This window comes from Loxodonta africana, chromosome 19 (genome assembly GCF_030014295.1).
Source record: "Loxodonta africana isolate mLoxAfr1 chromosome 19, mLoxAfr1.hap2, whole genome shotgun sequence".
Classification (NCBI taxonomy): Eukaryota; Metazoa; Chordata; class Mammalia; order Proboscidea; family Elephantidae; genus Loxodonta; species Loxodonta africana.
Window position 1 is genome coordinate 79,905,881 of NC_087360.1, and position 22,370 is coordinate 79,928,250.

Below are 22,370 nucleotides of genomic sequence, written 5' to 3' on the forward strand. Positions count from 1 at the left end.
ACAATATGACTCTTCTTTAAAACACTCCCACAGTTAATCGTGAAAATGCTTAAGGTGTATAGAATAAAGGTTTAAAGTAAAATGCAGTACCAAACAGAGGTTGTCTACACAGTGATATTCAAAACCTAACTTTCCATCCATTTCAAGAGAACATTAAGTTCAGAAGAGTCTAGTACATCCTGAAAATTTTCAGAAATGGATTTACTCAAATTGGTAGACTAAATTCTACCAAAAGGTTAGACTTCCTAATAGAATCACTTAGTATATCTAAAAACTCACACTAAAATAAAAGAACTGTTCAGAAATAACTGTTCAACAGGAAATATCTGGACCTAATGGGAATCTGCACATAGATCTCTATGAGTTGGAACTGACTTGATGACACCTATCAACAACAACAAAAACAACTATGGAATCTAGAATACATACCCACAGCTAAATCTGTTCAAAATACAGATAAACCCATTGCCATTGGGTGGTTCTGACTCATGGCGACCCTATAGGACAGAGTAGAGCTGCTGCATTTGGTTTCGAAGGCTGTGATCTTTACAGAAGCAGTCTACCACACCTTTCTCCTGCACAGTGGCTGGTGGGTTCTAATCACTGACTTGTGGGTTAGCAGCCGAGCCCTTTATCCACTGCACCACCAGGGCTCCTCCAAAATACACATCTACAATCTAAAAGTATATTATGTAAATTTTTACTTAAGCATGACATTTCAGAACCAGAACATTTCTGAGAAAATAGGTATCGTCAGAAAAAATACATATAGCCTTTATTTTCGACTCTAAAATTTAGAGTCTTACTTCATCATTTGCTTCTTCACAATGAAAATAGACCAGAGAACAGAAGTAAACAGCAAGTTCAAAAAACAGAAAAAACAAACAGAACTGAGGCCCTGTCTTAGTTATCTAGCATCCTTAATAACAGAAATATCACAAATTGGTGGCTTTAACAAAGAGATATTTATTTTCTCACAGTTTGGGAGGCTAGAAGTCCAAGTTCAGGGTGCCGACTCTAGAGGAAGGCTTTTCTCCCTGTGTCGGTTCTGGAGGAAGGTCCTTGTCTTTTCTGAGCTTCTGCTCCTGGGTGATCTTCCTGTGGCTTGATGTCTCTCTTCCCTAGTCTCTGCTTCCTAGCTTGTTTTTAATTTCTTTTATATCTCAAAAGAGACTAACTCAAGACAACCTACACTAATCCTGCCTCATTAACATAATAAAGACAACCCATTCCCAAATGGGATTATAACCACAGGCATAGAGGTTAGGATTTACAACACATATTTTTGGGGGACACAACTCAATCTGTAAAAAAAAACAGATAGTTATTTTGGCTTCTGTAGCCAAAGTACTCAATTCATGTCCACAACCTTTATTTCACATTCCAGCAATGTGCTATCAAGCTGTCAGAGCCAAATGAAGCACGTGAAAACGCATTCCATGGCTGACTATCTCATCAAAACGTGCTTTACCTCAGAGAGCCATTAAAAGCCGAGATTAAAGAGGCTTTCCAAAGAGGAAAAAGTTTTAAGAAAATGATAAATGTGAGTAAATAGTAACTTTTATTAAAGTAAGGATCAAGCAATAAGGTTTTGATAGTTAATCTACACGGGTGCTTTGGTCATGCAAACCAAAAAAAAAAAAAACCTCAAACCCATTTCTGTTTCATCAACTGCCCCATAGGGTTTCCAAGGAGCAGCTGGTGGATTCGAACTACCAACCTTTTGGTTGGCAGCCGTAGATCTTAACCACTGAGCCACCAGGGCTCATATGCCCATGTAGCAGACCTTACATATTGAACTACAAGGTGGCCTGTTACTGCTGGGAGGACATCAGGTGGTAGGACAAGCCATCTTGGAGTGTCATCCAGTAAACAGTGTGTGGCATCCTGAGAAAACTGTAGCTTTCACAGGATCACCTAAAGCCATTATCCAGGATGGGTGGAACTTTAGGGAAGAGTTGCTTGCGCTCTCGTGACAGTCTCCCAAACACAATGATGGCATCCACCTACTTCCACTATTGGCTTGTCACTTCTCTACAAGGCACTAAAGGTAGTATGGGTTGTTGAGGTCCCCTGGAGCAATTCCTCAAATTGGTAAATTCTGCCAGAAGGAGGATAAGAAGTGTTCCCCTCCTTATTGTCAGCTTTAGGTATCTAACAATAACCAATCCACAAAATTCGCACAGTGAATTTTTATCTTCCCAATAAGCTATCACGGTTTTTCTTGAACTCCTGCTACTAGACCCTGGGCTACCTTTTCAATGTGTTGTAATTACAACTAATTACCAGAGCCCTGGTGATGCAGCGGTTAAGAGCTACAGCTGCTAATTAAACGGTCAGCAGTTCGAGTCTACAGCCGCTCCTTGGAAACTATGGGGCAGTTCTACTCTGTCTTATAGAGTTGCTATAAATCGGAACAGGTTTGGGTTTTGGTAGAGTAATTCCCACACGCTGGTTTTTTTTTTTTTTTTTTCCTTAATATCATATTTGGAGAGTATGGGCTGTAGAATGAGATGACGATTCCATTAACACATATCTCTTTAATATGATCCCTCGGTTCATTAATCTCCAATAAAGTAATCTACTTAGGACATTGTTGATATAGCCTTGAGTCACTTACCCTGATGGTATAATGATCCCCTGAGACTCATCCCACATTAAATTCATCTAGAGGAAATATTTGTTTCCCCTGCACGTTTAAGCTCCCCTTCTGACGTGTTCCACTTCTACAGGAATGAGAAAGTCCATAAATCCCAGTTAACCAGACTCAGATTGTGTTGTTTCCTAGCATGGTATCAGAAAGCAGGACAGGAACTCAGGATTTGTTTTGCTTGCCTCTGGCATGATCACCCAATCCTGCTCTGTGTTCTGGGGGATCAGCCTGTGTGGGTTGTTATCAATGGGCTTCTCTCTGGCATCCAGTGAGGTTTGACCAGTGGGGAGCCCACAAAGAAGACCATGGGGGTAGAGGAGAAGGCTAGTGAAATCAGTGTGTTTATTTCTCAGACCTCCCCACCCCCATCATAGATTGAATCATGTCACCCAAAAATATCTGTCAATTTAGCTAGGCCATGATTCCCAGTATTGTGTGATTGTCCACCATTTTGTCATCTGATGTGATTTTCCTATGTGTTATAAATCCTACCTCTATTATGTTGATGAGGCAGGATTAGCGACAGTTATGTTTATGAGGCAAGACCCAGTCTATAAGATTAGACTGTGTTTTAAGCCAATCTCTGTTGAGATATAAAAGAGAGAAGCCAGCAGAGACCCAGACCATGAAGGAGGCAGCACCGGGAGCAAAGTGCCTCTTTTGGACTTGAGGTTTCTCTGCAGAGAAAGCTCCTAGACTAAAGGAAGACTGATTACGAGGCTCTTCCTCCAGAGCTGACAGAGGAAGCCTTCCCCTAGAACTGGCACCCTGAATTTGGACTTCTAGCCTCCTAAACTGTGAGAGAATAAATTTCTTTGTGTTAAAGTCATCCACTTGTGGTATTTCTGTTATACCAGCACTTGTTAACTAAGACGCCACCATAAGGCTACCTTGGACTGGCTGTGTTCCTCAATGGCATGTCACTACCTTATCAAGGTAGGCAAACCTGGCTCTTTCTCTTTCTGGGTACTACTAACCCGTTTCCTTTCTCCTCCCTTCAGGCTGTGTTAAAATTTCATCTGCAACTAGCTTCAGGATGCTGTGCTATCCTTTGTGATCCCCCTTATACCAATGGTTATCATGCTTTAAGTCGTATCAGAATCACTGAAGGGCTCATTAAAGCAGATTTCTGGGTCCCACCCTGAGTTTTGGATTAAGTGGATGTGGGGTGGGGTTCTAGAATTTGCATTTTTAACAAGTTCCCAGATGGTGCTGATGCTGCCTGCCCGGCACCAGACTTGGAGAATCACTGCTCTATGCTGACACCTTTGCTTACAGGGAATATAGACAAACAGTGGATGGCAAAAGCTTCCAGGAAGCCATGCCCACAGTGGCCAACAGCTGGTTTGAGAAAGATAATTAATAGGTCTGCTTGTATCAGTCAGATCCCAACTGGAAACAGATGGCATGCTTCAAATAGGATAATTCTCTACAGCCAATCAGTGAATGTGCAAACCTCTCTGCGTCCTGGGGATTAGTACTAAAGACCAAAGCATACAGGTAAGAAATTGAACTTTGCCCATTCCCACCCACGCTCAGTCACACAGCTGACATGAGCTCCAGTGAGATGACATCCATTTGTAGCTAGAAAGCCCAAATACGTAGCCTAGCCATACTCTATGAAACGTTTTTCTCCCCTAAGAGCACCCAATAGCCTTCCTCTCTTCATCTCACTGATTCATATTTGCTCAAAGCATGGTTCTCAGGACTTAGTATCTGTGAAGCTTTTTGTGAAGGATCAGACTTTTTATCCAAGTAATACTGATCTCCCCCCCTCTGATCTTTAACCCATTTCTTCAGTACCTTCTCAAAGACCAAAGGGAATGTCATAAGAGTACCTAAAGGGAATGGAAAAAATGATGAAGTAAAAGAACTGAACAGAAGATTTCAAAGGGCAGCTCAAGAAGACAAAGTCAAGTATTATAATGAAATGTACAAAGACCTGGAGTTAGAAAACCAAAAGGGAAGAACATGCTTAGCATTTCTCAAGCTGAAAGACGTGAAGAAAAAAATTCAAGCTTTGAGTTGCAATATTGAAGAGTTCTATGGACAAAATATTGAACGATGCAAGAAAACATCAAAAGAAGATGGAAGGAATAAACAGAGTCACTGTACCAAAAAGAATTGGTCGATGCTCAACTATTTCAGGAGGTAGCATATGATCAAGAACCAACGGTATTGAAGAAAGAAGTCCAAGCTTCACTGAAGGCATTGGTGAAAAACAAGTCTCCAGGAATTCAAAGAATACCAACTGAGATGTTTCAACAAACAGATGAAATGCTAGAAGCACTCACTCATCTGTCCCAAGAAATTTGGAAGACAGCCACCTGGCCAACCAACTGGAAGAGATCCATATTAGTGCCCATTCAAAAAAAAAAAAAAAAAATGGTGATTCAACAGAATGCAGAAATTATTGAACAATATCATTAATATCACAAGCAAGTAAAATTTTGCTGAAGATCATTCAACATTCAAAAGCAGCTGCGGCATATATCAACAGGGAACCTTCAGAAATTCAAGCTGGATTCAGAAGAGGATGTGGAACCAGGAATGTCTTTGATGATGTCAGATGGATCCTGGCTGAAAGCAGAGAATACCAGAAAGATATTTACCTGTGTTTTATTGACTGTGCAAAGGCATTCAACTGTGTGGATCATAACAAATTATGGATAATATTTTGAAGAACGGGAATTTTAGAACACTTAATTGTGCTCATGTGAAACCTGTACATAGATCAAGAGGCAGCCATTCAAACAGTACGAGGGGATACTGTGTGATGGTTAAGACTGTGTGTCAGCATGGTTGGGCCATAATTCTCAGTGTTTTGGCAGTTGTATAATGTTGTGATTGCTTCCCTGTTGAAATTTGATATGTGGTCACCCCCATGATGCAATCTGCTGACTAGTACTGTCAGGGGCAAGGCCTGTGGTGGTTCACTGCCCCCTCAGCCTTCATTCTCTCCACCACCTACTTCTTCCCCGCTCATCTTGCCAAGGCTTTGGCTTGTTCTGGATCTAGCAGCTGCCTCTTGTAGTCTGACTTCTGGTTCTTGGGACTTGAGCTAGCAGCTTACCTGTTGATCTTGTGATTCACTGATCTTCACAGTTTAGGAGCAAGAGTCCTGCTCCCCGACCTGCCGATCTTGGGTTCACCAGCTTCTGTAGCTTCTTGAATTGGGAGAGGATTTTATCCTGATCCATGGACTTGGGACGTTCCAGCCTCTACAATTGCACAAGCTGTTTCCTTGATATAAATTTTTCTATATATATACTTATACTCTTTACTGATTTTGCTTCTCTTGAGAACCCAGCCTAAAACATATTGTGTGGTTTAAAGTCAGGAAAGGTGTCATCACGGTTGTATCCTTTCACCATACTTACTCAATCTGTATGCTGAGCAAATAATCTGAGAAACTGGATTATATGAAGAAGAACTTGGCATCAGGATTGGAGGAAGGCTCATTAACAACCTGCAATATACAGATGACACAACCTTGCTTGCTGAAAGTGAAGAGGACTTGAAGCACTTACTGATGAAGGTCAAAGACCACAGTCTTCAGTATGGATTACACTTCAGCATAAAGCACCTCACAACTGGACAATTATAAGTGGAGAAAATATTAAAGTTGTCAAGGATTTCATTTTATTTAGATCTACAATCAATGCCCATGGAAGCAACGGTCAAGAAATCAAATGACGTATTGCATTGGACAAATCTGCTGCAAAAGTGTTGAAAAGCAAAGATGTCACTCTGAGGACTAAGATGTGCCTGACCCAAGCCATGGTATTTTTAATAGTCTCATACGCATAGGAAAGCTGGGCAATAAATAAGGAAGACCAAAGAAGAAATGATGTTTTTGAATTGTGGTGTTGGCAAAGAATATTGAATATACCATAGACTGCCAGAAGAACAAATCCATCTTGGAAGAAGTACAGCCAGAGTGCTCCTTAGAAATGAGGACGATGAGGCTTTCTCTTTTGAACTTTAGGCATGTTATCAGGAGGAACCAGTCCCTGGGGAAGTTCAACATGCTTGCTAAAGCAGAGGGTCAGCAAAAAAGAGGAAGACCCTCAAAGAGATGGACTGACACAGTGGCTGCAACAATGGGATCAAGCATAACAACAATTGCGAGGATGGTGCAGGACCAGGCAGTGTTTTCTTCTGTCGTACACAGAGTCACTATGAATCAGAACCGACTTGACGGCACCTAACAAGAAACACTCAGGTTTGAACTGTCTCCAACACACCAGGTGGATGAATCAGCAGTGTCCTGAGTGGTTAAGGAATCTGTGGGCGCAGCCGGTTCACTGCCCGTCTCCGCGGTCCATCGCACGATCGTGGGCGCAGCCGGTTCACTACACATCTCTGCAGTCCACCGTACAAATCAATTTCGAGACAGTCAGTTGAACCCATGCTTCCACGTCTGATAAATTACACAAACACACACAAAAGGGGATCCTATAGGACAGAGTAGAACTGCCTCATAGGGTTTCCAAGGAGCAGCTGTTGGATTCGAACTGCCAACCTTTTGGTTAGCAGCCTGAGCTCTTAACCACTGCACCACCAGGGCTCCCTTACTTTCTTAAACCTGTTGCCATGGAGTGGATTCTGGCTCATAATTACTACCTTAAGAGGGAGGAAATTTTCCCCAGAAGCTTCCAGCAAACTTCCTTTAACAGCTCATTGGTCAGCATTAGTCCACCTGTCCTGGTGGTATAGTGGTTAAGTGTTTGGCTGCTAACCAAAAGGCCGGCAGTTCAAATCCACCAGCCACTTTTTGGAAACCCAGTTCCATTCTGTCCTATAGGGTTGCTATGAGTCGAAAACAACTTGACAGCAACGGGTTTGTTTTTTGGGGGGGGTCCCTTTTTTTTTTTTTTTTATAGAACCTCTACAATGGACTTAGATAGATCATCTGTTATATAAAGAATGTTGGGGGGAGGGTGGGAGGACAACCAAAGGTCTGTCACACACCTCATTTCCCAATGGGTTCCTTTTAATTTCTATGTCCACTACCCATCTGTCCGTTTGTCATACTGTGAAGGCTTGTGTGTTGCTGTGATGCTGGAAGCTATGCCACCAGCTTTCAAATGCCAGCAGGGTCACCCATGGTGGACACGTTTCAGCAGACCTTCCAGACTAAGACAGAGTAGGAAGACAGGCCTGGTAATCTACTTACAAAAACTAGCCAATGAAAACCTTATGGATCACAACAGAACAATGTCCTACTCACTTGCTTTAGACAGCTCATCAGAAAGGATCCATTGCTGAAGGAGAACACCATGTTTGGTGACACAGAGGGTCAGGAGGGCATGGGAGACGGTTGGTGAGATGGATTGGCACAGTAGCTGCAGTGATGGGCCCTAACATGCTGGCATTGTGAGGATGATGCTGGGCTGGGCAGAGTTTTGTTCCGCTGCACATAAGGTCACCATGAGCTGGAGTCCGCCCGACAGCAGCTGTCTACCTATCCGGTTTCTATCTACGATTAGCCTTCGCAACCAAAAAATTCTGCCAGGAAAATGGATGAGCCTGAATAGTAAAAAGGAAAGGAAAAAGAGGGAGCCCTGGTGCCGTAGTGGCTAAGAGCTCGGCTACTAAACGAAAGGTCAGGTTGGCAGTTTGAATCCACCAGCCACTCCCTGGAAACCCTGTGGGGGCTGCTCTACTCTGTCCTATAGAGTCGACCTGTTGGCAGTGGGTTTGGTTTGTTTGCTTGTTTTTTAATAGTAAAAAGTATAGATGGTGGGAATATTCCAAGGCTAAAACTACGTGTTGTCATAAGTGAGAGCATGAGTGAAACAGAAAGCAGAACTGGAGGGATAAAGAGACACTCATGGAACTAGACCAGGAAAGGGAAACACAAAGTGTAAATTGAAATGCTGGTCGTGAAATTCTGTGAGATAGTCCTTGCCAGAATTCATGGAGAAACACTCGTGTGTATTTTTCTGCTGTTCAGACTAAATGAGTTAAAAGCCAGAAGACAACTCTGAATTGAAAAGAAATGTGTTTAAGAGTATGCATATCTACACAGGAAAACACGTAATGCAAACAGATAATGGGTGTACTATTACACCGAGATTTCTAAACACACATAAGCAGTGATGCTCCTTGTTTGGGATTAAGGGACTCACTTTTAAACAGTATTACTCAGCGCAGCTGCTAAAAAGGAGTTTCTTCCTCCAGCCACCGTTTGACAGTTTCTCTGCTCTGCCCCTAGGCTGCTTCTTAGACCACATTGCTGACCTTTGATACAAAGCGGCCTTGGTTAATACCCGGTACAAGGAGGTGCAACCTGTAGAAGCTAGTGTGTTACAGCAGATGAGAGTGTTGCTCAGGAGACAGCTGGCCTTAGGTTTCTGTTCCACTGGGGACCCACTGGGAGATATCCAATCTACCTAATTCTCAATTCTTATCTGCAAAATGGGGGTGGGGTATTAATTGCTGATATCTTGTAGGTTTTTGTAAGAAGTTGGAATGGAGTCTGGAGTATAACTGGCACTAAACAAATGTTACTTATTACTGCTGGTTCTACAAAGAGTCACAGCTGAGACGCTAGTGAGTCGCGGGGTATGAAATTATGGGCAAGTTTGGGGAGAATAATGATATTGGAAGGAGTCCTGACAGCATAAACAGGACTTCTGTGCTGCTAACCAGAAGGTCGTGGTTTTAACTCACCAGTGGCTCCCAGGAAGAAAAGACCTGGCAATCTCCTCCCATAAAGATTACCACCAAAGACCCTATGGGGCAGTTCTACTCTGCCATATGGGGTCAGAATGAGTTGGAATCCACTTGAGTACTTATTATCACCATTTTTTACTGGTATCTCTCACAACCGGTGAGATAGGTTTTTGTTTTTTTTTTTTAAATCCATTCTATAGACCCACCTTTATAGAGAAAAGTGAGATTCCCTACATTTAGTGAATAATCAAATAAGTCAGACTTTATGTGGTAAAGACAAGGCTCAAAATAGTCTTCTGACCCCAAGTCTTTCTGGATGATTCGCTGCTTACCATTCAAAAAGGTAGAGGCGGAATCCTTTAATAAATGACTTGGAAATCATCACAAGAATTATATCTATCCCACCACAAACCATTTGGGGATGTTGACCTTATATTCATAAGGATAGAAAGTCTCCAACTCCTCTATTCCACTATGTATTTATCTGTAAAGTGAAGATGCACTTTGTCCCACTTTTTTTGATTATTACTTTTATTTGTTTTTTTCATGGTTAGCCATCCAGCAGGTGATTTGTAACGTCTCCAAATGTCTTCCAAACTGACTTGCTATAGCATCTGGAATTTCGCCATTAGAATAAAATTTTATTGTTAAGCTATAGCTTGAAGAAGCCCTTGTTATAACACACCAGGAATAGAGGAATATTAGCATATTCATACCCACAGTTACTGATTCTTATCAGATTGCCTAGTTGTCTCGTCTAATGGCCCCCTTGGGGAATAAAAGTGACCCCAGGATTGCTGTATTTGAATTCAAAGTGTAAACTAATTCCAAAGTGTGGGGAAGTGGGAGGGGCTGAACAGTGTCACCTCTAGGAAGTGCAGGCAGCAGGGGGCAGACGAGAAAGCAGTGAAAAGAACAGAGAGAGGGAGGGATGCAAGAAGTCAGCCGACTTGTAATTGTTTAGTCCTAAAACCATCTTAACAGAATACTTTCTTGTTTAAATCACTGCTGATTTCCCCTGGTTTTAGTGCTCAGCAAAGATGGAATGGAAAGCAACTAAAAGGCCACGTTAAGCCACGCCAATATTTAATCATTACACACACATCTCATTAAATTTTGAGTCAGGTGTAATTTCACCTAGTGCATTGTTGGTACTTGATACTTTCGAATGAGTGAATCCTTCTGTGATTCTGGCTTTGTTTTTCTTCATATTTTAGAAGTGATTCAATATAGGATGCATTGAGATTGTAAAAAGTGAGAACAAAACCAAACCCATTTCTGTAGAGTCAATTCTGATTCATTACAACCTTTTAAAAACAACAGGAAAGATTTAAACGGTCTACAGCAGCACTGGGAACCCTGGGGGCGTAGTGGTTAAGTGCCATGCCAGCTCACCAAAAGGTCAGCAGCTCGAATCCACCAGGCACTCCTTGGAAACTCTATGGGGTGGTTCTACTGTCCTCCTGTGAGTCGGAATCAACTTGATGCAATGGGTTTGGTTTTGGTTTGGCTGTAGCAGCATTGTTTGACGAAACTCTGAGATGATGAAAAAGTTCTTTATTCTGTGCTGACCGCACGATAGCCACTAGAAGCATGTGGACGTTGGGTACTTGAAAAGGTGCTCAAGTAGCTAGTGGCTACCTACCATATTGGACAGGTCCTGAGGTTTTGTTCTACCGCCTGTCTGTCAGTTCGTTGTGCTGTGATGGCTTCCTTGTTGCTGTGACACTGGAAGCCATTCCACCAGTATTTCAAATACAGCAGAGTCACCGTGGTGACTCAGAGTGAACATGGTGGACATGTTTTGGAGGTGCTTCCAGACTGGGAAGAAAGGCCTGGTAACGTCCTAAAGATTACCCATATGGGTCACAGGAGAACACTGTCTCGCTCGCTCTGGACACACCATCAGGAGGAATCAGTTGCTGGAGGAAGTCATGTTTGATGAAGGAGACGGCCAGAGATGGACTGGGGCAGCCCCCGCAGGGACGGACTGGAACATGTTGGAGATTGAGGATGATGTCCTACAGGGCAACCTGCTGTTCTGTTGTACATAAGGTCACCAGGAGTTGAACGAAATGTAATGCAGCTATCTCTTCGTGTACAAGTTTTGCTAAGATTTTTCTGCCTTTCTCACTTAAAAAAATAAAAATAAAAACTAGTTATTTTGATTAGTACTACCAACTGTTAGAAATCTGTTTCTTTCATTTGTGTTTTTCTTTTTTGTATAGAAATAATTTGATCTCTGTAGGACAACTACAGAGAAGTACAGCAAACCAAATGGACTAGCACAGCGGCATCTTGGGATGAATTTACGTGTATCCGTTACAGGAACTTGTAATACTAGTCACTTTCTAGTTTAACTAGTGACATCAAAGGATTGAGTCTGTATAACTGAAACAGTGAAGCTGGAGAAGTCTGCTCGGCAGACAGGCTGGCCTTTAAAGTCAGTTTTTCTCTTCATTCCCTCCTCCCTCCCCAGGAATCTGGCACCTTCCGGCTGCCCCTGGGTCTGCAGGGGCCTCAAAGGTCCTTTCCCACAGCCCTGCTTCTCTCAGCCTCCCGGTGCTCTTCCCCTCCCCCCCTTCCAAATCAAAGTGTGCCTTGAATCACGGGTGATAACCTTGCTGTAAAACAAAAAACAAACAAACCAAACCTGCTGCCTCTGAGTCGATTCTGACTCAGAGAGACCCTATAGGACAGAGTAGAACTGCCCCATAGTGTTTCCAAAGAGTGGCTGGTGGACTGGAACTGCCAACCTTTTTTGGTTAGCAGCCGAGCTCTTATCCACTATGCCACAGGGCTCCAACCTTGCTGCAAGCCTGCCTAATTTTATAGATGAAAATACAGGGACACTACAAAGAGTGGGAGGAAGGTAAGATAACTAACAATATTAATTAAGTACCTATTATTTTGGTTTTTATTATGGGCTTACTGAAGATTCCCTGAATGGGGCCAACAGTTAACTGGCTCAGCTTCTAAAAGAAAGGTTGGAGGTTCTTTCCAGTCCACCCACAGGGACCTCGGAAGAAAGGCCTCTCCATCTACTGCCTAAAAAAATCGACCACTGAAAACCCTGTGGAGCCCCACTCTACTTTGACGCACGTGTGATACCCTGAGTCAGAGTCCACTCGGGGGCGGCTGTTGCTGTGTGTGCTCGCTAGACACTGTATGTGATGCTCAGTAAAAACTGCGGACTGCACGAAAGAATGTTATCTCTCTGGCAAATAAACGGTGTTCAATAAGTATTTCTGGTATAGATGAAAATACGAATTTATTATTATTACTTAGCATATGAGGCATATACTCCCATATCACAGATGAGAAAACTGATACGACTTCCTGCAGACTAAGCGCACATTTTAATGATGGACACAAAGTGAGAATCCAATCGCTCACCCTTTTTTCTCTGAACTGTTAACTCCTTGCCTGTTCCCCTCACGGTTCTGCTCTTCACCTTTCAAAAGTGAACGACCAGCTCAACTGGCCAGCAGGCTTAAATCAGTGGATGCAAACGTATTAACAAACCTCCCCTCTCCCTCGCCTTCCAGGGAGCATCCAAATTTTAACACCAACCTTTTGGGGACAGCGTCAACTCATAGAAATGGCTCCCTGGGCATTTCACTCTGTTTAGGAGATATTTTGGTACTTTAGTGGTATTAAAAAATATTCCACAGCAGATGCTTCCCTGGAGTCTGGACGATGCATTCATTTACAAATTAAACTTTTAACAGTGTTTGCATCTGTCTTAGTCTACATTACCAGCGGACCACTGTTTCGTGTACTACTAGCCTAATCGCTATGGAAGGAAGACCCCCAGAAACGTTAGGCATTGGCTCCGCCCCCATCTCTCCCTCCGCCCCTCCGAACCTTCTATGCTTTGGATTACGGTCTAAAAACGTAGGCGCATTTGGAAAGGATTTCTAAGTTAAAATATGGCTCCGTGATTTTCAACACAAAGTCCACAAACAGCGCTCGAGCAAAAACAATACTTAAAATATATCACATCCAGAAGTTGGAGGGCTACCAAGTCCAAGCCGTCCAGTCTAGTCCACAGAGACTGCCCGCGCTTCCGCCCTAAACAAACCGGGCCGGAGACACGTCGCGACGAGTTTCAGCCGCAGAAGACGAAGCGCATCACCTGCGGTCCACGGCGCGGGAGACGCCGCGGGAGGGAGAGAAAGCAAGCCCGAGAGGTGCGCGGGGCGGTCCCCAGTCGCCAGGCGCGGAGTCCTGGGGAGGCCTGCGCTCGGCGCACACGGGAGCGCGCACAGGAGCCGCGGCGCCCGCACAGCCCGCGCCCCTGTGCGCCCGCAGCCCGACTGCCTGCGCCCTGGACCCGCCGGAGAGCCGGGTCCGCGCCGGGGTGGGGGCGGGGCGGGGGCGAGGCGGGGCGTGACGTCACCGCCCCTCCCCCAGCGCCTCCGCGGGGCGGGGTGGCCGAAGAGGCAGCGATCCGCTGCGGCTCCCGGCGCGACTCCCCAACTCGGCAGCTGGCTGCCCGGACGTGTCCGGGCAAACTTGGCTCCTCCTCGGCCCGTCTCCGGCCCTCGCGCACGGTGTTCGCCTGCCTTTGGCGCTGCAGCTTCGCCCTGGACGGAAGGCTCCGGAGATGCGGCCGCCCGGGTCCCGGCAGCGCGGGCGGATGGCACTCTGCTTGGGGACACGCTGAAAGATCGGAGGCAGGCAAAGTTGGGACCTGAGACTCGGCTCTCAGGGAGTATCTAACCGCGTGGGCCTTACGGAGCTGCCGGGGACGTCAAGGCGGAGCGTCGGAGACTCCACCGGGCTGGTGAGTTTTTTGTTTACTGCTTGCCTTTTTGTATTTAAGTTTCAAGGTAAATGAAATTACGTGGGGGGGTTGGCTCTAAGCGGGGCAGGGAAGCGTGTGCCTCGCACAGGCTCTCGGCTCAGGAAGCTGCACACCCTCTGGCTGTGCACCGCTCGGGAGTGAAAGATCTGTACGCGTAGCTTTTGGAAATCATGAAATACATGCAGAGCGCTGTTCGGAAGAACTTGAGGAGCTGAGAAGCTGTTTGTGCAATATTTCCAATGCAACTTACAGAAATGGTGCCCAGGGAGTGCGCATCGGCAGCCCGGTGATCCGCAGTGGCGCAGCGCCCTCTAGTCCGGACACTCGGCAAGGCGCGCTCCCTGCCCCGTGGCGCGCGGACGGCGAACTTGGACCTGCCTGGGGCTCCCGCGACGTGGGCGCTAGGCCCACCGCCACCATTCCCGCCACCACTTACCACCCTCCTGGGCCCACTCTTTAATCGATTTCCAAATCTGTAGCAGCTCGGGTGCATTGGAACGGAGCGGGTGCTGGAGGAAAGCGTTTTTCCTTCGAGAAGCCTCCCCCAACCCCTTAATTTCCACGAGTGTTAGGGGACAGGGTTAAAGAGGGTCGGCTACTTAAGGACAAACTTGGGACTTGAAGCACGTTGCTCTTTCATGTAACGGTGATTCCAGGGTAGCCAAAAAGACACCTCCATTTCGTTCCATTGGGTCTAAAGGATCGGTAAAAACCTCTGGCTCTTGGCGATGAAAGTGCAACTTCTTTCAGGCGATTAGGTTTCTCAGTGAACCTGGAAATTCGGGATTTCCCAGCAGATGTTTTAGCCCCAATAAGCGTGATTTTTGTGTTTATGAACGGTGATTTTCTTGAGGAATCTTTTGGTTCCATTGGAAAAAAAATTAAGTGTTTTATGTTACGAAGCATGTTTTTACTTTTCTTCCGTTTTTCCCTCACTTATTCCCCCCCTGCACCGGCCCCTCGCCGCAAATGGACTTGCGTCCTTGTGTGGTTGTGTTTTGCTAAGAGGTTTTGGCGAGGAGAGCAAATTGGTTGAATTGGGAGATCAGCTCGCCTCCTTTCGAGGTGTTACATGTATGAGATTGACGTGCAACGCCAGGATCACTTAGCGCAGTTATGGCCCTGGCCGTGGAAGCTGGGGTTGTGTGTTGGGCTTGTGAATGTGTGTATTCTACTTAGTGTGTAGAGAATACACCACACACACTTCGTGCTACAAACTAGCCCACTCGTTCTGCACGTATTTGTTCTTCCTCGTCATAATCTGATAGACACCTTTATTTTTCAGTCCCCATTAAAATGGCCTGAAGGATGACTGCGTTAACTCGGAACCAAGGTAATTCTCTCTTAACGTTAGACTCGTTCGCCCCTCTCTGCCTCGCGGTTTCCCCTACACTTTCCCGGTCCCAGGGAAGCCAGACCTCTTTGTCCTCGGATTTCCAGCCGCACAAACTTTCCGAGGTTTTGTCCGTCCCCTTCTGCGGACTGCGTCCCAGCGCCGCGGAGCGCTCGGGCTTGGAGTGTCCACGGCGCCGAGCCCGCTCCGGGAGCTCTGCCAGCGCCAGGGATGGGCGCACAGCTCGGGACGCCGGGCCGAGCTCTGCGCGCGGGGAGCTCCCGGAGCGGGACGTCTGCAGGGCCGGGGTTCCCCCTTTTCCCGAGGGAGCCTGCAGGTTCGCGTTAGGCGGGCTCACGGGGCCCTCGGAGCGGACTTGCCGGCCGGGGGGGCGCACGAGGCAGCGCAGCAGCCTTTGTCCCTCCGAGCCGGGTGGGGGTGGCCGCCAGCGCACCCGGCACTGGGGCCCGAACCCCGGCGTAACCGGGTCGGGGAGGTGCGGGGTCTTCCCAGCACTGCGCAGAGGTGGCGGGGGAAGCGCATTCACTCTCGGGGACCTGAGTGTAGACTGGAGGAGGAAGTGGATTCCGGTGTAACCGGATTCCTTTGAGACCTTTTGGAAGGTTTTATTCCACCCGGCAACTGCGGACCCCAAAGCGAGGCGTTCAGATGCAGACTTAGAGATTCCCCAGGGGTTCTAGAGCGTGTATCCAAGGTTGGCCGGGAAGCCTCTTCCTTGGGCCTTATGCGCTTTGCCCTTTATTCCTGCAGCGGAGCTAACGCGTCCCCTCTCCAAGCAGGGCGCATTCCCCAGGAATTCCTCGCGCCAGCGTCGGGGGTGGCCATACCTAACATGGGCACGGAGACGAGCCTGGAGCTGCTCCGCTCGGCGGCCGGGACCACCCGGCGCTCGCTCGGCTCCTCCCCGCCCGGGGCTGCTGGCTGGGGGGGGGGCTGCTGGCTGGGGGGGGCTGCTGGCTGAGGGGGGGGCTGCTGGCTGAGGGGGGGGCTGCTGGCTGGGGGGGCTGCTGGCTGCGGGGGGGGCTGCTGGCTGGGGGGGGCTGCTGGCTGGGGGGGCTGCTGGCTGGGGGGGGCTGCTGGCTGGGGGGGCTGCTGGCTGGGGGGCTGCTGGCTGGGGGGGCTGCTGGCGGGGGGGCCGCTGGCTGGCGGGGGGGCCGCTGGCTGGCGGGGGGGCCGCTGGCTGGCGGGGGGGCCGCTGGCTGGCGGGGGGGCTGCTGGCTGGGGGGGGCCCGGGCCCGGCGGGGAGCGCGTGCTGGCGGCGCCCGAACCCGGACTGCGGCCGCGGGAGGTGCGGGCTCGAGTTCGGCGCCCGGGAAACGAGCGCCGGCGCGGGGGCGTGGCCGCGGGCGGAGGGATACTTCTCGCGCCGGGAGCGTAAGGCGCCGGCCGGCGGGCGAGAGAGAGGCGGGGTGCGCCGCGGTGTGGCTCCGCGGGCGCGGGTGGCGAGGTCGGGGTGCAGACACCATGCGGACCTGTGGGGCGGGTGAGGACCCGGACAGAGCCGCCCGCCGCTCGGGGGCGCGCTGAGGCGGGCAGGTGGGCGCCCCGAGAGCGCCGTCGCCACTTGGGGCCAACTTGGCTGTAAGTTTGATGTGAACCAAGTTCTGCGGGCCGGAGGCGGGCGGGGGCGCAGCGCTGCGCCGTGGGTGGGGGGCCCCGGCGGCCTGCAGCTGGCTTCGTGGGTGCTTTCCCGGATTGTCCCGCTCGGGACCGTGTTCCTCCCGGTGCTCCCGAAAATCGGATGGAAGAAAGCCCCGCAGGAAGGAGTGGTGGCTCCGGCGCCTTCCCACTTGGAAAGTTCAGCGGAGCCCTGGGTCGGCGGCCCGGGAGGGGGCGGTGGGACGGAGCCGGTGGAGACGTGAACGGAATGGTGATGGCCGAGCCGAGCGCTGGTCGGGGTCCGGTGCTGGGGCCATCGCGGGACGTGAGAGCGCGGGCTCTGGGCGCCAGGGGGGCGAGAGCGCGCACTGTGGCCGGGGGCGCGCACGCTGGACTCTCAGCTTGCCCACTGCCCCCGGGAGCGCGCACACTGCACCCCAAGCTTGCCCACTGCCCCCGGGGGCGTGCACACTGCCTCCCGAGCTTGCAAACTGCTCCCCGCAAGCTGGCACACTGCACCCCGAGCTTGCCCACTGCCCCCGGGAGCTCGCACACTGCACCCCGAGCTTGCCCACTGCCCCCGGAAGCGCGCGCACCCCAGCTTGCGCACTGCCCCGGGAGCGGGCACACTGCACCCCGAGCTTGCACACTGCCCCTGGGGCGCGCGCACTGGCTCAGGAGCGAGCGCTGGTCCTCGGGAGCGCGCAAACTTAGAAACACTCTTCACTGTCTTCTTACTGGCAAAGCTCCTGCCTGCCAGTGACTTAACGCGTCTCGCTCCTAGGTTAATTCTTGCAATTTGTTAAATAGTCACGGTGTAGGGGAGACGAAAAGAGAGGTCAGTAGCTCCGAGTTGGGGGTCCTTGATTTGGAGTCACGGACATCTCTTGGGTGTTTTGCGGCCTGGAGAAATACTGTCCTGAAAGTTTAAATACGTAACTGATTGAATGTAGATTGTGAATGGGTGCGATTGGAAAGTTGCGAGGCTAAAGATTTGCAAAAATAGGCAGTTTTTTTTTAATGGGAGTCAGTTTGTCTTCTCTGGAAAAGAAACTTGTAAGGTCTTTTTAAAAGAAAGATCTTGATTCTTTAGCGCTGCTTTGTAGTGTTTTCTTCTGGGTTAACTTTCTGTTGTCTTTTTTTTTTTTTTTCGGTTCCCAGCGTTGTGGAAGGCAGGACTTTGAGAAAACAAGGACGCAGTTGTGAGCATTAGAAAAGTAAACTCATTATTTTCTGTGCAGTTAAAGTTTTTTTTTTTTTTTTGGTGCGTCTGAATTATGGTTTCATTAAGTGGCATTTGTTAAGCAACTCTGGTTCGTGGTAGTGTTTTTTGAGGATTCAAAGTGACTGTTAAAATCGGAAAAGGTTTAAAATACAAATGCCTAAGTTTTTGTTCCTTTTTACAAAGTTGGTTTGTAATGCTTCCCACTTAGAGATAGGTTTGGTAATGGTGGTGGTTTGGCATTCTAAGAGTTTTGGTTGTGCAGTACATTCAGGTGTTATAGGTTCTCATTGTTACGATGTGCTTCTCCTGTTGTGCAGATTAATTCTGACACCGGGCCTTGCCTTGGTGTTTTAGGAAACTGGCTCTGGCTATACCATTAGAATTATTGTCTGGTTTTTATTCTTACGTGTTTTGGCTTTAAGAGGTAAGAACACATAAAACGTAGCGTAGTTTTTTAAAACCGCGATTGTTGTAATTCTGCATTATGGCCCATAGGACATGTAACAAGTTCAGTGTAATGTTTGATTTGAGTAAGATTGCGTCTGTGTACCTATTTCTTGAAAAAAGAGCATTTTAAATGAGCCGAGTGGTCTGCCACTCTGAAAGGAAGCCAGGTTGTTGGAGAACATCATAAAATCATCCTGGCCACCTGTGTGTTTATTTGTCTTTTCTTTCGTGAGAGTACCTGGTCGGTCACTTAAATACATGTAGGCACAGATACCAAAAGGAGAGAGAACCTTTAAAAAAATTACCTGGAAGAGAGCACCGTTCTCCTTCCCGTCCTGCCCTGCCTTTCTGGCGTATGCCTTTAGAACTAGCTCTGTAGCTGCAGGTGGAGCAACCATTTCTTTGGATGTTAGAGGTGAAGAGATTGTAGAGAGATGGTCTGTTTTAACTCCCTTATCAAGTCCTCCACCACCTGTTCCCCACCTAGTTTGGCTGATTTTACATAGAGTCAATAAACTGAATCAAATTAGTTTATATCTATTTCATTAAGTGCTGTTTCTGGCCCAATTTGTGGCCTAAAGGACATGCCTTACTTGCGAGAGCCATGAGGCCAGGTGTGTTGTTGAATGGTGACGAGCAGGTATTTGGAGGAGGTAAGCGACCTTTGACTAAATTATATGGATGGTGAAGCAAACTGTCTTCTTGGCCTCACATAATTCCTCAACTTGCAGGTTTCAGTTTTTCTTAAGGCGTTGGAAAGGAGTTTTTGAAATGAGTGATATATTACAGCTTAAAAATATGATAGGAATCAGGAAGTTGCCATTTTTTCTTATCTCCTACCAGAAAGGGGGACATGTTCTTTCAAAAAAAGATACTACTCAGACAAGGAATCTGTATATGTCGAATTTTAAAGACTTTTTCAAGCCCCAGATTTAAATATATTGCCCAAGTTGTTGCTTAATTTCAAGGGTTCATTGTATATGTGGATGTAAATCTGTAATTTTCTGTAAACCATTGAGGAAGATTAGTTTTTATTTTTCATAGGATATTCAAGCATCAAAGAGAAAAAATAAAAAACCTATTCCGTTGAGTTGTTTCTGACTCATGGCAGCCCCATAGGACAGAGTAAGCAGAGTAGAGCTGCCCCGTAGAGTTATGTATATTCAAGCCTAGAACATCATGGTAAACACTGGAATACAGGTCCTCATCTGGCAACTTCTACAGCCAATTTGGAAGCATCTCAAGGTGGGTGGTAGCCTCTTTCTGGGCTGCTAGAAACTGGTAGAGTTATCTCCAGGGCGGTCATCTCCAGAATTGTTCCCAGCCTGGTTGTGTATCTGGATTTTCTGTTAATTTGAGAATGATGGATGTATTATTTTTCCATCTTATCTCATCCTGCTCCCCCCGTTCTGATGACTTCTGTTCTGCCTTCCATTCTCTCTTCACCAATCCAGCAACAGTGGTTTTCTTTGTGCCAAATATTGGGCAAGACGTTGGTGAACAAATCATGTTTCCTGCTGTCAAGGGGTTGTAGTCCAGTGGAGGAAAGAGGCAGGTTAACAATTACAGTCTAGTATGGTAAGGGATATCTGTCAGGGTCAAGGTAGCCCATGTGCGGTAGGTGGGTTTTAGGATAGAGGGAGTTTCCAGGAAAGAGTGAACCAGAAGGCAGAGGAAGTGACATGTGCAAACCAGTTTTAGAAACCACAGGCATGGTTTGATGGTGGTGTGAGGGATGGTGAGGAGAGAGATTGTGAATTTAAGTAGCCTTTTGATGTCACCGTTAGAAAAAGCGTTGGTTGGTTTATTGTCAGTGCTGCTGTAATCTTGTTTTTGCTTAGCTTATAACTTGTGTTTTTTCTTTGTGTAGATAGACGATACAAAATCTGTGACCGTGACTTAAATTAGCTTATAAAGACAGGGAGGATCATTTTTCTGGGGCAGGAGTTAAGGAGAGAGGGAAAGAAAAAATGTTGAAGAGAAAGACAGAAAAACTAGGCTGTATGTGTTGAGTGCAGAACAAGAAAGACTAAAATACCAGTTTTGCGTTATTGCTCAAAGAGAAGGGTATGTTGTTACGTTAGTTCAGACTCCAGCCGCAAAGTGCTGTTGCTGGCTCAGGACAGCATGGTTGCCTTATTGCAAGCCTGTGCGAATTCATACGTTTTTGGTCGGAAATAGGAAGTAATACTGGGAGATAAGATGGAGCAAGTAGGCTGAGGTCAGGTTATCAAAGGCCTTTAATGAAGAATTCTTTAGGCAAAGTATATGTGATTGGTAGGGTAAGGGAAAATACTGAATATTTTAAAATAGGGAAGAGTATTGCAAAAAAGTTTTAATGAGATTAATCAGATAACAGTGTATAGGTTGAATAGCAAGGGGAGCAGAAAGTGAGAAAACCAAGAGACCGTTGAAATGTTGTGTCAGAATAAATACATACAAGCTAAGTGGCCGTTAGGCAGGGAGGAACAAAAAACAGAAACCTTGCATTTTATAGAGCCTGTGGGTGTGTTTGTGTGTGTAAGAGAGCGGGACAATACGAATGTGTATGTGGGGAGGGTAGACAAAACAAAAACGACCCGTTGCTGTCAAGTCGATTCTGACTCATAGCGACCATATAGGACATAGTAGAACTGCCCTGCCCCGTAGGGTTTCCAAAGCTCCTGGTGGATTTGAACTGCCAACCTTTTGGTTAGGAGTCAAGCTCTTAACCACTGAGCCACAAGGGCTCCATGTGGAGAGGGTAGAATGCTGTAATGATTCTAGTACAACCTCCGTTTTTCAGATAAATCCAGCACAGAAGACTAAGTAACTTCCCTGAATCCATGCAGTTGACTACTGCGAAGTCAGAAGTAGATTCCATTTTTATGTCTCCCAGTGTCTTCTTTTTGTTTGACTTCTTAGGTTGCAGGTTTGGGTGGTTTGGATAGTGGTGAAACCCTTCACTGAAGTAGAAAAGTGCAGTGGAATGGCTGATATTTTGCACTGGGCCGTGGATGAAAAGGCTGTAACGTGGGTCAGATTTGGCAGAGATTCTTTCACGATTGAGGCGAAGAGTGGTTGAGATCTGTAGGGCTGACAATATGCACGTGTAGGAAAGAGATGAAGGCAGAAGTTTATAATGTCAAGGCCTGAGGTGGAAGAGTCCATGTAGAGTATGACTTGGTGGAAGGATCAGTGTGGAGTATAAAGGAGTACTGAGTCAGCGTACAGTGTAAAAGAGTATGGAATCACTGTAGAGTATAAAAGTATTGTGTCATTGTAGAGTGTAAAAGAATGTTGAATCAGTGTAGAGTGTAAAAGAATGTTGAGTCAGTGTAGAGTATAAAAGAGTACTGAATCAGTGAAGAGTGTAAAGAGTGCTTAATCAGTGTACCATATAAAAGAGCGCTGAATCAGTGTAGAGTATAAAAGAATACTGAATCAGTGTAGAGTATAAATGTAGTGAATCACTGTAGAGTGTAAAAAGAGTGCGGAATCAGCGTGGAGTATAAAAGAGTACTGAATCAGTGTAGAGTGTAAAGAGCGCTTAATCAGTGTACCATGTAAAAGAGCGCTGAATCAGTGTAGAGTGATGAATCAGTGTAGAGTATAAAGGAAT

At 46.9% G+C, this 22,370-nt stretch overlaps 1 protein-coding gene across 6 annotated transcripts in view; it reads left to right on the forward strand.

The window, feature by feature from the left end:
- Positions 1 to 13,841: 13,841 nt before the first annotated feature.
- Positions 13,842 to 22,370, forward strand: part of FAT1 (FAT atypical cadherin 1) — a 144,007-nt gene continuing 135,478 nt past the window's right edge. For 2 of the 6 annotated variants that reach the window (XR_010318671.1, XM_064272913.1), the window contains exon 1: positions 13,842 to 14,123. The gene's annotated coding sequence lies outside the window, so the exon portion shown is untranslated. Of the gene's footprint in view, positions 14,124 to 15,429; positions 15,478 to 16,967; positions 17,080 to 22,370 lie in introns of those variants that run through there. The other 4 variants (XM_064272908.1, XM_064272912.1, XM_064272910.1 and 1 more) reach the window with 3 other exon arrangements.